Source organism: Osmerus eperlanus, chromosome 1, assembly GCF_963692335.1.
Source record: "Osmerus eperlanus chromosome 1, fOsmEpe2.1, whole genome shotgun sequence".
Lineage (NCBI taxonomy): Eukaryota > Metazoa > Chordata > Actinopteri > Osmeriformes > Osmeridae > Osmerus > Osmerus eperlanus.
In genome coordinates this window covers 4566615-4579447 of record NC_085018.1, presented here as the reverse complement: position 1 = coordinate 4579447, position 12833 = coordinate 4566615, and positions in this window count along the sequence as shown.

Genomic DNA, 12833 nt, shown 5'->3' with positions numbered 1-12833 from the left:
CAATCGGCTACACCTGTGTCTTGTTTAGTATTAGTATGTAAGTGTCTGTTTGTGGGTTGTCCGGTGCAAAGTCTTGATCTTGTTTTCAAGTTCAGCCCGAGCCTTGTTAAGAATATGTCTACTGTTACTGACCTTAGCTAGTTGTCTTACTCCGTTTTGGATCTCCTGTATGTATTGCCCTGTCTACCGTGTACCGATCTTTGCCTGTCTGACTATTCTAATAAATCTGCACTCTGCGCTTGGATCCAACCCCGTCTGGTACATCCTTACACACCACCAGCCATCACTGAACACCACATTTATTATTAGAAAATAATCCTAATAATGAATAATAATTTATATGAGCCTCAACATCATGTTATGTTTAATATAATATAATGAAATACTTATCATGTTATATACAGTGTTGGGGTAGTTACTCAAAAAAAGTAATAGATGACACATTACTAGTTACTTAAAAAAAAAGTAATGCTTTACTTTACTAGATTACTCACTGCTGAAAGTAACTAGTTACACTACTAGTTAGTTAGTTACATTACTTTTGGATTACTCCGTGACATCACCTGAGATGCACTTGCCAAATATCAATATATATGCCCAAATCAACTCATACTTATTAGAATGAGGACAGATCTCTCTTTTATGCTTTTTAATACCACAAAGCTGACAAAAAAGTTGTGAATATCAACCTAAAAGTTGTCAAGCATAACAAGGCTACAGGCTACTGGCAGTAGGCAAAATGTTTCAAAATAAAATAATGCTTAAAACTTTAAATGGCAACATTTCCTCTACTATGTATGCTGCTACAAGCCTGTTTCGTAACCTGCTGATGTTGAAAGTAAAGTCGTGGCTGCTTGGCTGGTGTCGGCAACAATGGCAACGGCAACCTTTTATCGGCGTCAGTGTCACTCAGGGTCCGGGGATCTTTAGCTAGTCTTCAGTTAGCATGTTGCCGTTGAAGATGCTTTGATAGATTAGAGGTTGTGTTCGCGGCGGTGGAGAGGTGTTTTAGGCCTTCGCTCAATGACCGAGGTGAAGTTAGTTTCATATTCGACATTCGACATTCGTCTCACATTCAGAAGACGCTACTTTGCAGCGTCGAGTTAGGGACCGGGTGAAAATTACCCATACAATTTTGTATGGGTAATGATGACTTTTATTATGATTTTATTACTATAAAACCTCAAACAAACAGCAGAGTATTCCAACAATGTCTGGTATACTTCCACAGCCTTTAATTTTTCAATAATGTTTTTAAAAGAATGATAGAAAATCGCTAATCTCTGAAAATAGCATGAAATCCTTGCTAATCTCAATATCTTTTTCAAATTTGTTAACAAAAATCTCAAATATACACCAGATTATTCTAATAATGTCTGGCCTACTTCCACACCCTTTAATTTTTCAATAAAACTTTTAAAAAAATGATAGAAAATCGCTAATCTCTGAAAATAGCATGAAATCCTTGCTAATCTCAATATCTTTTTCAAATTTGTTTAAAAAAATCTCAAATATACACCAGATTATTCTAATAATGTCTGGGCTACTTTCACACCCTTTACTTTTTCAATAAAACTTTTTGAAAAATGATAGAAAATCGCTAATCTCTGAAAATAGCATGAAATCCTTGCTAATCTCAATATCTTTTTCAAATTTGTTTAAAAAAATCTCAAATATACACCAGATTATTCTAATAATGTCTGTCCTACTTCCACACCCTTTACTTTTTCAATAAAACTTTTTTTTAAAAGATAGAAAATCGCTAATCTATGAAAATAGCATGAAATCCTCGCTAATAGAAGACGAGTAATCATTTCATACAAAAAGACAGGATCACATCCACCACAACGGTTCCATTGACAGTCTCAGCTTTCAAGTCTTAGGTAAAACACTTTATATGTAAGGAATATTTTGAATCCAGTCAATACTGAGAGAGAGAGAGAGAGAGAGAGAGAGAGAGGTATGTGTAAGATTACTCTGATGTAACCCCTCAACACACCCCATCACATGGAGTGTCTGCCTGTCAGAAAAATTGAAGATGTAACTTTTTTATTCTGTATAAAATGATACTGTGTTCAGCATTCCTTGTGTGCAAAGAGAGGCCTACCCCCAAATCTGAACTCTGGGTACACACACAAGACCCTTATCTTGGGTCTGAGGACTAAGGGGGGGTTTGTTTGTTTTAAAGAGATACTGTTTGACAAGGGCTAGATGGAGACGCAAACTCTGGTGACCATTTGCTTGACACCTATATGGTTGAGTTTTTACGACACCAGAACCAGAGATTCAACTAGGGTTGATGACGCAAACACACACACGCGCGCACCAGGTCTATGCAAGGGAGCCAATTAAAGAAGAGTGTGGAAGAAATTGTCAAGGGAGTCAAGTGGCTGAGCGGTTAGGGAATCAGAGTAATAGAGTAATCAGAATTTTGCTGGTTCGATTCTGGCCGTGCCAAATGACGTTGTGTCCTTGGGCAAGGCACTTCACCCTACTGGCCTTGGGGAGAATGTCCCTGTACTTACTGTAAGTCACTCTGGATAAGAGCGTCTGCTAAATGACTAAATGTATGTCTCCACTGGAACTGCATGACTATCAGTTTAGTCTAGAAATGTGTAAAAACAAAGCAACCAGATGATTGGAGAGTCTCTACATACTTTAAAAACAATAAAGACCAGGCTAAACATACAGTGATAATGGCAACATATCTCCCTCTGGCATGAAGGTCAGACTACAGTATTACAAATTGCATAGCTTGTAATGAGAAAGTATAACTAGTCTTTTGAAATTGGATGATGTTAATCCCATAGTAATGAACAGTTTTGCTATATCTTAAACACAGTTTTTATTCAGTGAATAGTGTTTGGAATAATCCTTTGACATCTGAATGAACAACAATTGCTACTCTCATTAATACTCTTCTACTTGACATTATATAGATTGCATGCTCTGAATGCATGAGGTGGTATCATGCAGAGTGCTTGGACATGACCCACAGAGAGTTCAACGCCGCCAGAACAGAAACAGACTGGAAATGCCTGGCCTGCAACAGACGGAGTGCCTGAAAATGTCCTGCACTAAAAATAATGTCTTTGTTTTAATAAATGACTAATACCACAGTATTAAAGATTAGAGTTATGATGTTTAGCGTGGATTTCATGCTATTTTCAGAGATTAGCGATTTTCTATCATTTTTTAAAATGTTTTATTGAAAAAGTAAAGGGTGTGGAAGTAGGCCAGACATTATTAGAATAATCTGGTATATATTTGAGATTTTTTGACACAAGTTTGAAAAAGATATTGAGATTAGCAAGGATTTCATGCTATTTTCTGAAATTAGCGATTTTCTATCATTTAAAAAAAAGTTTTATTGAAAAAGTAAAGGGTGTGGAAGTAGGCCAGACATTATTAGAATAATCTGGTGTATATTTGAGATTTTTTGACACAAATTTGAAAAAGATATTGAGATTAGTGAAGATTTCATGCTATTTTCATAGATTAGCGATTAATTTGAATTTTATTCAAAACTTTATTGGAAAAGTAAAGGGTGTGGAAGTAAACCAGACATTATTAGAATAATCTGGTGTATATTTGAGATTTTTTGACACAAATTTGAAAAAGATATTGAGATTAGCGTGGATTTCATGCTATTTTCAGAGATTAGCGATTTTCTATCATTCTTTTAAAAACATTATTGGAAAAGTAAAGGGTGTGGAAGTAGGCCAGACATTATTAGAATAATCTGGTGTATATTTGAGATTTTTTTAAACAAATTTGAAAAGGATATTGAGATTAGTGAAGATTTCATGCTATTTTCATAGATTAGCGATTAATTTGAATTTTATTCAAAACTTTATTGGAAAAGTAAAGGGTATGGAAGTAAACCAGACATTATTAGAATAATCTGGTGTATATTTGAGATTTTTTGACACAAATTTGAAAAAGATATTGAGATTAGCAAGGATTTCATGCTATTTTCAGAGATTAGCGATTTTCTATCATTTTTTTAAAAGTTTTATTGAAAAAGTAAAGGGTGTGGAAGTAGGCCAGACATTATTAGAATAATGTGGTGTATATTTGAGATTTTTTTAAACAAATTTGAAAAAGATATTGAGATTAGCAAGGATTTCATGCTATTTTCAGAGATTAGCGATTTTCTATCATTTAAAAAAAAAGTTTTATTGAAAAAGTAAAGGCTGTGGAAGTAGGCCAGACATTATTAGAATAATCTGGTGTATATTTGAGATTTTTTTTAACAAATTTGAAAAAGATATTGAGATTAGCAAGGATTTCATGCTATTTTCAGAGATTAGCGATTTTCTATCATTCTTTTAAAAACATTATTGAAACATTAAAGGCTGTGGAAGTATACCAGACATTGTTGGAATACTCTGCTGTTTGTTTGAGGTTTTATAGTCATAAAATCATTATAAAAGTCATCATTTTTCAAAATTGTATGGGTAATTTTCACCCGGTCCCTAACTCGACGCTGCAAAGTAGCGTTTTTCGAATGTGAGACGAATGTCGAATATGAAACTAACTTCACCTCGCTGGCACAATGTACATTGTACAGTTACGTTTTTCTCCTTTCGCGCAACTAATTCGAAGTAATGTGCATACCTGCATCCCTAAAAAGACGTCCTAAGCGGCTCTGCCATTCTTGTTTCGCCTCCTGAACTCTGGGGCTAAGTCAACTGACGAGTGTTAAGCAAACACAGGTAGCCTACTGTAAAGGGAAGTTTGATTTGTTGTTTTTTTCTCCTCCCGATATGCAGATCGCAGTAATGCAAGTAACGCAAGTAGCGCAATACATTTGTATTAGTAAGTAAGTAAGTAAGTAAGTAAGTAAGACTTTATTTATATAGCACATTTCATACAAGAATTGTAGCTCAAGGTGCTTTACATAAAATCAATAAAAACAATAATACAAGTGATAAACAAATCAAACAAAAATAAAAATCCCAATAAGATCTCTGTTCAAGAGAGAAAACAACTTTAAACATGCATCTTAAAAGTAACATATACATTTGGTTCACCCCTGGTCTAAAACCATACACTCTGTTAACAGATCCTTTCCCCAGGTCAAGAGTATGGGCCGTATTCTCTGTTAACAGATTCTATTCTCTGTTAACAGATCCTGTAATGTAACTGTAATGCGATACTGAAGTTATCAGACAAATGCTCGTCAAGGGAGGAATAGTAGGATCATTCAACAGTGGGCTGAACCCCCCATCCATAGACATGCATGGTACTTACAGTTTTCACGATTGCTAAAACCAGTGTTGGGGGTAATGCGGTACAAAGTACCGCTTTACTGTAATCAGATTACATTTGTCTGTAACGCAGTAATGTAACGCATTACTGTTCATAACTTCAGTAATCGCATTACAATTACTAATACAAAAATTTCTTGAGTTAGGCCTACTTATATATATCTTACGGAGCTCCTAAAGGCACATAAAAAAAATTCGGTGCGCACGAGATACTTCCTGGTGCAGACGAGAAACTTTCTCGTTACCACGCTTAACCCTTGTTATCTTCGGGTCATTCTGACCCATCAGTCATTGTGACCCACCGTCGTATTGCGACAACTTTACCGCATACAAAAACAAAGTGAAGCACTTTCTTTTAACCGTTGGGATGTCTCAGACCCCCCACATTGCAAAGTTTAAAAGAAAATTATTTTTATTTGTTTTTGTATTGGGTAAAATTGGGTAAACACAACGATGGTTCGTTATGAACCTTTGGGTCATGTGACCCGAAGGCAGCACAAGTAGTGGATACCGCATGTACAGAAGCGTGCATTAGATCTGCTGTTTTCATGCGTGGAAATTACTTATAAGGACATTAAAAGTTCGCTTGCGAGTCGTCACCACTATATTATCTAGAAAGACATTAAAAACGAATTTTGAAGTTGTGTTGTCTGTTTTGGCGCAAGGGATACACCCGTCTTGACCAGGGGTCTCATTTATAAACGTGGCTGTCTCAACATCACATTGTCCACTATGGGTGCAGGAGATTAGCCTGGCTCTGCCCTCCTACGTACTTTCGCTCAAATTTATTTTTGCTTCTGTACATAGGTCTGGCCATGAGGTATGTAAGTCAGATTCTTCAGGTTGATTTTCTACCGGCGAATCAGCGAACAGAGGGAGTGGTTGAGAACGATGACGTTGATGTCGTGCGATAGTTTGTGTTGTAGTTCCGTAATGGCGGCGGAGAAAGATGCGAGCAAAGCCATTCGGTCCGTTGTGGCAACGCTGCCGAATATCCAACAGCTAAAGCCGGAGCAAGAACAAGTTTTGCTGAGTTTTGTTGGTGGCCATGATGTTGTGGCCCTCCTCCCCACGGGGTTCGGGAAAAGTTTGATTTTCCAGCTACGGCAGCTAGCTCTGTTACAGTAGTGGAGAAGGAATTGGCTAAGGCGAACGCTAGCGATTGGTTATGGCAGATCAGAGTGGCTCTGGGCAGATCCAATAGTTTTAAACTTCAACAGAGTACCCGCCTACAAGTAAGTCAACGCTTGTCAATGGAGCGAGGCCAGACTCTCTGTACAAATGCAATGTACGAGAGTCTGGTTAGGACCAGGCTAGCAGGTGATGCCCTGACTGCATGGAATACAGGATAACATATATATCCTACCTTTAGATAACTGCAGAACACAGTGTATATCTAAATATATTTCTTTAATAATGTGCTTTACATTTATGCATTTAGCAGACGCTTTTATCCAAAGCGACTTCCACGAGAGAGATTTACAAAAGTGCATAGGTCACTGATCATAACAACGAGATAGCCCCAACATTGCGAGCAGCCAAAACATGAAGCATACATTGTGAAAAACCAAATAAGTGCCAAAGGGAAGAACCATAAGAGCATGCAGTTAAACAAGTCACAATTAAACAACATGAAACTCAAAAAGTGCAAGACTTTACCTGTAGAAAAACAATCAACAGTAAAATATTTCACAGCGAGTACAAGAATTTAAATCCGTTACAACTAACCAACAAGAGCAACAAGTCTCTCAATAAGAGTCATTGTGATCCTGGAGGAAACTAACATCAGGAGGAAACTAACATCAGGTCCAGCCAAGCATTCCTAAGTGCCGTTGTACTCCCGGAACAAGTGCGTCTTGAGCCTTTTCTTGAAGGTGGGGAAACAGTCAGTGTCCCTGATGGAGGAGGGGAGTTGATTCCACCATTGGGGGGCCAGACAGGAGAAGAGCTTGTGTTGGGACCGGGCGCTCTTGAGCGGTGGGACCACCAGACGGTTGTCAGAAGAAGACCGTAGATGGCGGGTGGGGGTGTGAGGCTGGAGGAGAGACTTGATGTAGTCAGGTGCAGTCCCGTTCACCGCTCGGAAGGTCAGTACCAGAGTCTTGAATCTGATACGGGCCGTGATGGGAAGCCAGTGGAGGGAGATGAGGAGCGGGGTAACATGGGAGCGTCTGGGTAGATTGAAGACATCTAGTATTCTGGGAAGAAAACATCTACTACAGTAACTGTAGCACAGTGCACATGAGGGATATTTCTAAGGTCCACTGCCATACTGACAAAACATCTAAACATTTTGACCTGCAGTGTTTACACAATGCCAAAGGGACTTTTCATTTTGGGGGCACTGACTATTTGTATGAGAAAAGGTTTAAATTTGGACTGATGAGTTGTCTGTTTTGGGAGAGATATGACCTTTTGCAGGTGTGCCATGGTGTTTTGCTGAACCATCTAGGTTATTTTGGCAACTGTATTTAAAGCATGTCCTTTTTTGAGAGAGAGATGAGCCACAGCAATTGAGAAGGAACTTTACATTTTGGGGCCACTGAATATTTATATGAGAAAATGATTTGGTTTTGCATGAGTTAACTGTTTTGGGTGCGATATGACCTTTTGAAGGTGATCTATGTAGTTGTGCTGAACCATATAGGTTATTTTGCTAAATGCACTTAGAGCTTTGAGAATGTAATTTCTGTTTCAAGAATTGAGCCAAAGCAATGGAGAAAAACTGTAATAAAAACACTGGCCAATAGAAATGTTCCATTTTGTTAGAAGGAGATCCAGAAGCTCACATTAAAATTTGCTGAAGCAAGTAACCTTCCTTCCTTCTCAAAAACAACACATCAAGCTGGACAGTTTGGGTTTGAGAATTTCTTGTGCAGACACCCAGATGTCAGCCAGAGAAAGCCATAAGCCCTGTCAGTTGCAAGGGCAGCATGTGTCAACTCCACTAATGTGGAGAAGTGGTTCAAGGTAGATGAAGATCTTCTGCTGTAACTGGGTATTAAAGATGTTCCAACTGTATTCAAGACCACTTCCTGTCTTCATAGGTGGTTTCAGAGTTCAGAAAATCTTGTTTTGAGGTTACATCCGGAGAGAAACCACCAACCGCCTTAGTGTGCTTCAATCCCTCTGGTCAATATGGACCACTCCTCATCCTTTTTAAAGCAAAACTATAGGAAACTGAGTGACTGCACAATGCTCCCCAAAACACCATTGTTTTCAATTGGATACAAGTGGTTGTATCACAGGTGAACTGCTTTTGGATTGGGGGAAGCTTGGGGGAAGTAAGTCTGCTAAATAAATAGGGAGACTCCGCGGATGTAGCCAGCCATGTTTTCTGCGATAACACCATCCTGGGCTGTATTTGTTTGTCAGCTGTAACTAGCTACGCAAGCTATGCAAGTAGCAAAATGACTTAACTTCACTGAGTCAGTCTCCACTGACTCACAGCTTGTATTTATTGTACATTCGTTGTTATGAACGCACACGTCGTGTGACGTTGTGGAGTCGTGTGACGTCCTAACATTTCTGACTGTGTCTAACTAGTTAGCTACTGTTAGCTTCACTTTTCGCCACAAAAACCTAAATTATGTCTAAATCGTCAAACAGAACGTTCGCACAGATAGAAGCAACGCAATCATGACCAAGACGTTTTGACACTGACATTGTCTATGTGGTGCAAAACTTCTGGGACGAGTTAGGGTGGGAAAATAAATAAATATATATTAGAGTGAAATTAAACAATTTCTAGAAAGGCTATTACATTGCTAAATTACTGATTTTCTTGATGGACGTACCGGAAAACCACTTGTCTGGTGTCAGAGGACACAAATATATGTACACATACAAATATCTCTGCTTTCTGCTTCTTCAAATTGAACAAAATCAACTTATTTCTAATTGAGGGGAATAAAATAGTGGTGCATTGCAAACATCGACATAAAAACGTACACATGTAAATGTGTTCCCTTTCAGTTAACAAATCCAAGGGAGATAATGGAGACTAGTGCTTTGAGCTACACAGCTGTATTCCATCTGACAACACTAATTATGCAGGCTATAGACCCCCCCTGGGGATGAATGTCCAAGAACCCCCTCCCCATCATTAAAGCCCCAAAACATGTCGCTAATGGGTGGCTAACTTTGTCACATAGCCTCTTTCATGAAAACAAAGGCTGCTAAAATCTAGGAAACAATGCAGGCATGCCTGTGTACATACATAATTAGTCAATGAATGTGTACTTTCTTACAAAATTAGAACTTTTTGGCTTATGCTTATTAGCAATGAAAAACACTTCTGGATAAGTGGAGAAGCATATTGCATGTGTCAGTCAGCACAGCACCACTGACAGTGCATTACATAAATAAGTTTACCCTTCTCAGCTACAGTCCAGACAGGGGCCTAAGCTATGCTAGAGCACATTAAAACCAACTATTTATGAGTGGAAGAAAGTAATCTAAGAAGTGATTTAGAGGCACAGTCAGTAGAAACTATAAAAGGAATATGCCAAAAACTAAGGATTGCTATTAACCATGATAGATGAAACCAAAACCAACAGCCTAGAGTGAGGATAGAGAGCATGCAGTTGAGGTAGGGAGACTTAGCAACAGGAGATTGTATAGACATCATTGTTCTTTGAGTGAGGGGGAGGGGTGTGTCTGTGAAAATTAGAGGGTGAAAGGAGAATGGCTGTGTTGGAAAGGGCGAAGCTGTGGTGTGTGTTTTTGTGCCTGTGTGTCTGAGCAGATATGTGTGTGTGTGTCCGTGTGTGTGTGTGTAAACCCAATGACCAGGTGGCTGAGCGGAGCTACCCTGGGAATGAAAAAAGGGATTTGTAGTTGGGGTGCGGGCAAGTTTTTTTTTTTTTTTTACCCTTTGTAGTCTGATGAGAACCGTCAGTCATCTTTGGGATATTTGCTATGTTTGCTGAATATCTAAAAGGTGTGAGTCAGAGTGATGAGGAAAATGATATCTGAGCTTATCTCATTTTACTCTCTAAAATAATTTGAAAGCCACAGAAGCATATTTCTTGTATCTGTTCTCTCAGGTGTGTTAAAGGCTGATGGCGCAGTTTAAGATGTCATGACAAATCTCAATGGTTATCTCTCACATTGATGATCAGTAAACAATGCTGACTTTCCATGGTCACTGACTAAACTGTTTTATGTTGCATTGACGAAACAAATTATACCTAGTTTTGTACTGTATTTGACTAGTATATTATTTAATCTTCAACAGCTCATGTGTGTCCTGACACAAGTAATACTACGTATTAGGGCTGGGCGGTAGGCTGTGACCTAAAATGTACATCACGGTATCATTTTAAACATGGACGGTAACAGTATATATACCCTCAATATATTCTACAAATCTGTTTCACAGAGCTCTGTCCATCGGCCTGATCCGTACCTTTGGAAACATGCATGTTCAAGAGCATGCCAAATTGCAGCATTTGATAAAGATAGCAAGTGGGATCATTGGGGTTGATCAGGTCTCGGCAGTACAGCTGTACAAGAACCATCTTTAAAAAAAGGCTGATCATAGCCTCAATAATCCTACCCATCCTCTCCACCTGAAATTCCAAAGGAGCAGCAGGTCAAACAGCAGAATCCTGCAACAGAACATATTACCCACAAGGTACAGTAAAGCATTTGTGCCAACAGCAATTACAGTACATCACTAAATGATAGATAGATAGATGTGCAACTACATTACTAGGTTCTGGAATTTTGATTATGCACATTGTATATTTGGATTGTATATATAAGATGTGTATTTTATACTGCTACCATTGCACAGGATAGTTCGTCAATGTGTGTGTGCACATGATTGTTAGTGTACGTACAGTGTACCTCTATTCTAAACAAGACGTGTATGACCAAGTTTGGACCCCCTTGTGGCCCCATTACTGTAAATGTAGTCTGAATAATCATAATGAATAAAAAAATGATATTTTGCCTGTTAATGCCTGCAATGCAGTGAAGAAAACTATGACAACAATAATGTGTAATGTAACTGGCCCCTCCAACAGTACAACTGGCCCCAGCTTGCCACCTGCACTGATGTCAATTACACATCACCTTGTTGTCAAAACACTACACACAATGTTCAGTTGTTGCACACACTTCTCAAGTAAAATCTCAAAGCATCAACCTACAACACACAAATATTCAAATCTCTACACTATCAGGTCTGTTGAGCAATTTGCAATCAGGACTGCAGCATACAAGTGCCTTGAGCCTCTGTTTTGTTTGGTGAACAATGGAGAACTTTGAAGAGATTGACAACCAGAGAAGGAGAGGGGTGAGAGTGAGAGGCGGAAGAGGGGGAGGAGGAGTAGCAGGTAGAGGAGTAGGAGGACAGAGAGAAGGAAGAGGAAGAGGAGGAGGACAAGGATGAAAAGGAGGACAAGGATGAGGAGGAAGAAGAAAAGGACAAGGAGAAGAAGAAGGAGAAAGAAGGCGAACGGTCGTCTCTAATGAGATTCGGGCCACCATGGTTGACCATGTGCTCAACCATGGTTTGAGCATGAGGGAGGCTGGCCAGAGGGTCCAACCAAATCTCAGCCGCTTCACAGTTGCTGCCATCATTAGAATCTTCAGGATGGAGAACAAGTACGAAATCGATTTGCCTTGTGTACTGTAATACTGCATATCAATAGAATACAGTGTGCTCACAGTATTTGTATTTTGCAGGACTGAAAGAGAACCACACCGTGGAGGAAGAACACACACTTTCACAGTCGAACAGGAGACTGAAATTGTAAATATGGTTCGTGAGAACAACGCTATCACACTCCGACAAATACAAACTAGGATCCTGGCTGACCATGATACATTCAGGAACGTCCAGACCATCAGCCTGTTCTCTGTGTGTACCGAAATAAAACTTTTTTTGCTGCATATTTGTGTGCTATTTTATGTTTGACTATGAAAAAAGTAGGCCTACACTGAGACATTTTACAAAAGGAGAAATGGCTCATTCTCCAGAGTCATTGTCATTCATATGGTGTGTTCCATTTCTATAATTGTGTTTTCAATTTTCCACTACAGTGTGCTGTGAATGCTTGGTAGTGTGCAGCAAATGCTTAGTTGTGTGTACTGTTATGAATGGTATGTGTGTCATTTGAAAATATGGCTGTGTGTACCAAATGAGAACACAAGTTCCATTTTGTGAACAGGTAAGAGATTCGATGGCAAAGAGTCATCTTGCAAAGGGAGTGTCAGGTTTAGCATTTTGTGTGTGAGGTTTTCAGTTGTGTGTGCAGTTTTGAGAAAGCCGTTATTGTTTTGAGAAACGTGTGTTAACAATTGCGAAAAACTGTAAGCAATGTTTATAAATGAAGCTTCTGATGTGAGTAACCTTTTACCAGATGCGGGTATCAACGTTTGTTAATGTGCTGATGGGCTTTGCAAATGGTTGTGATACTTTGGAATTGTTTTTAAGTTATTGGGATTTTGGGTAGAAGTTCTGACCAAATATGGGCCATGGATGCAGCTATAGTAAACACAAGGGTTGGTTGATTGCACTTATACTATGACCTAGAATTACTGACGGCA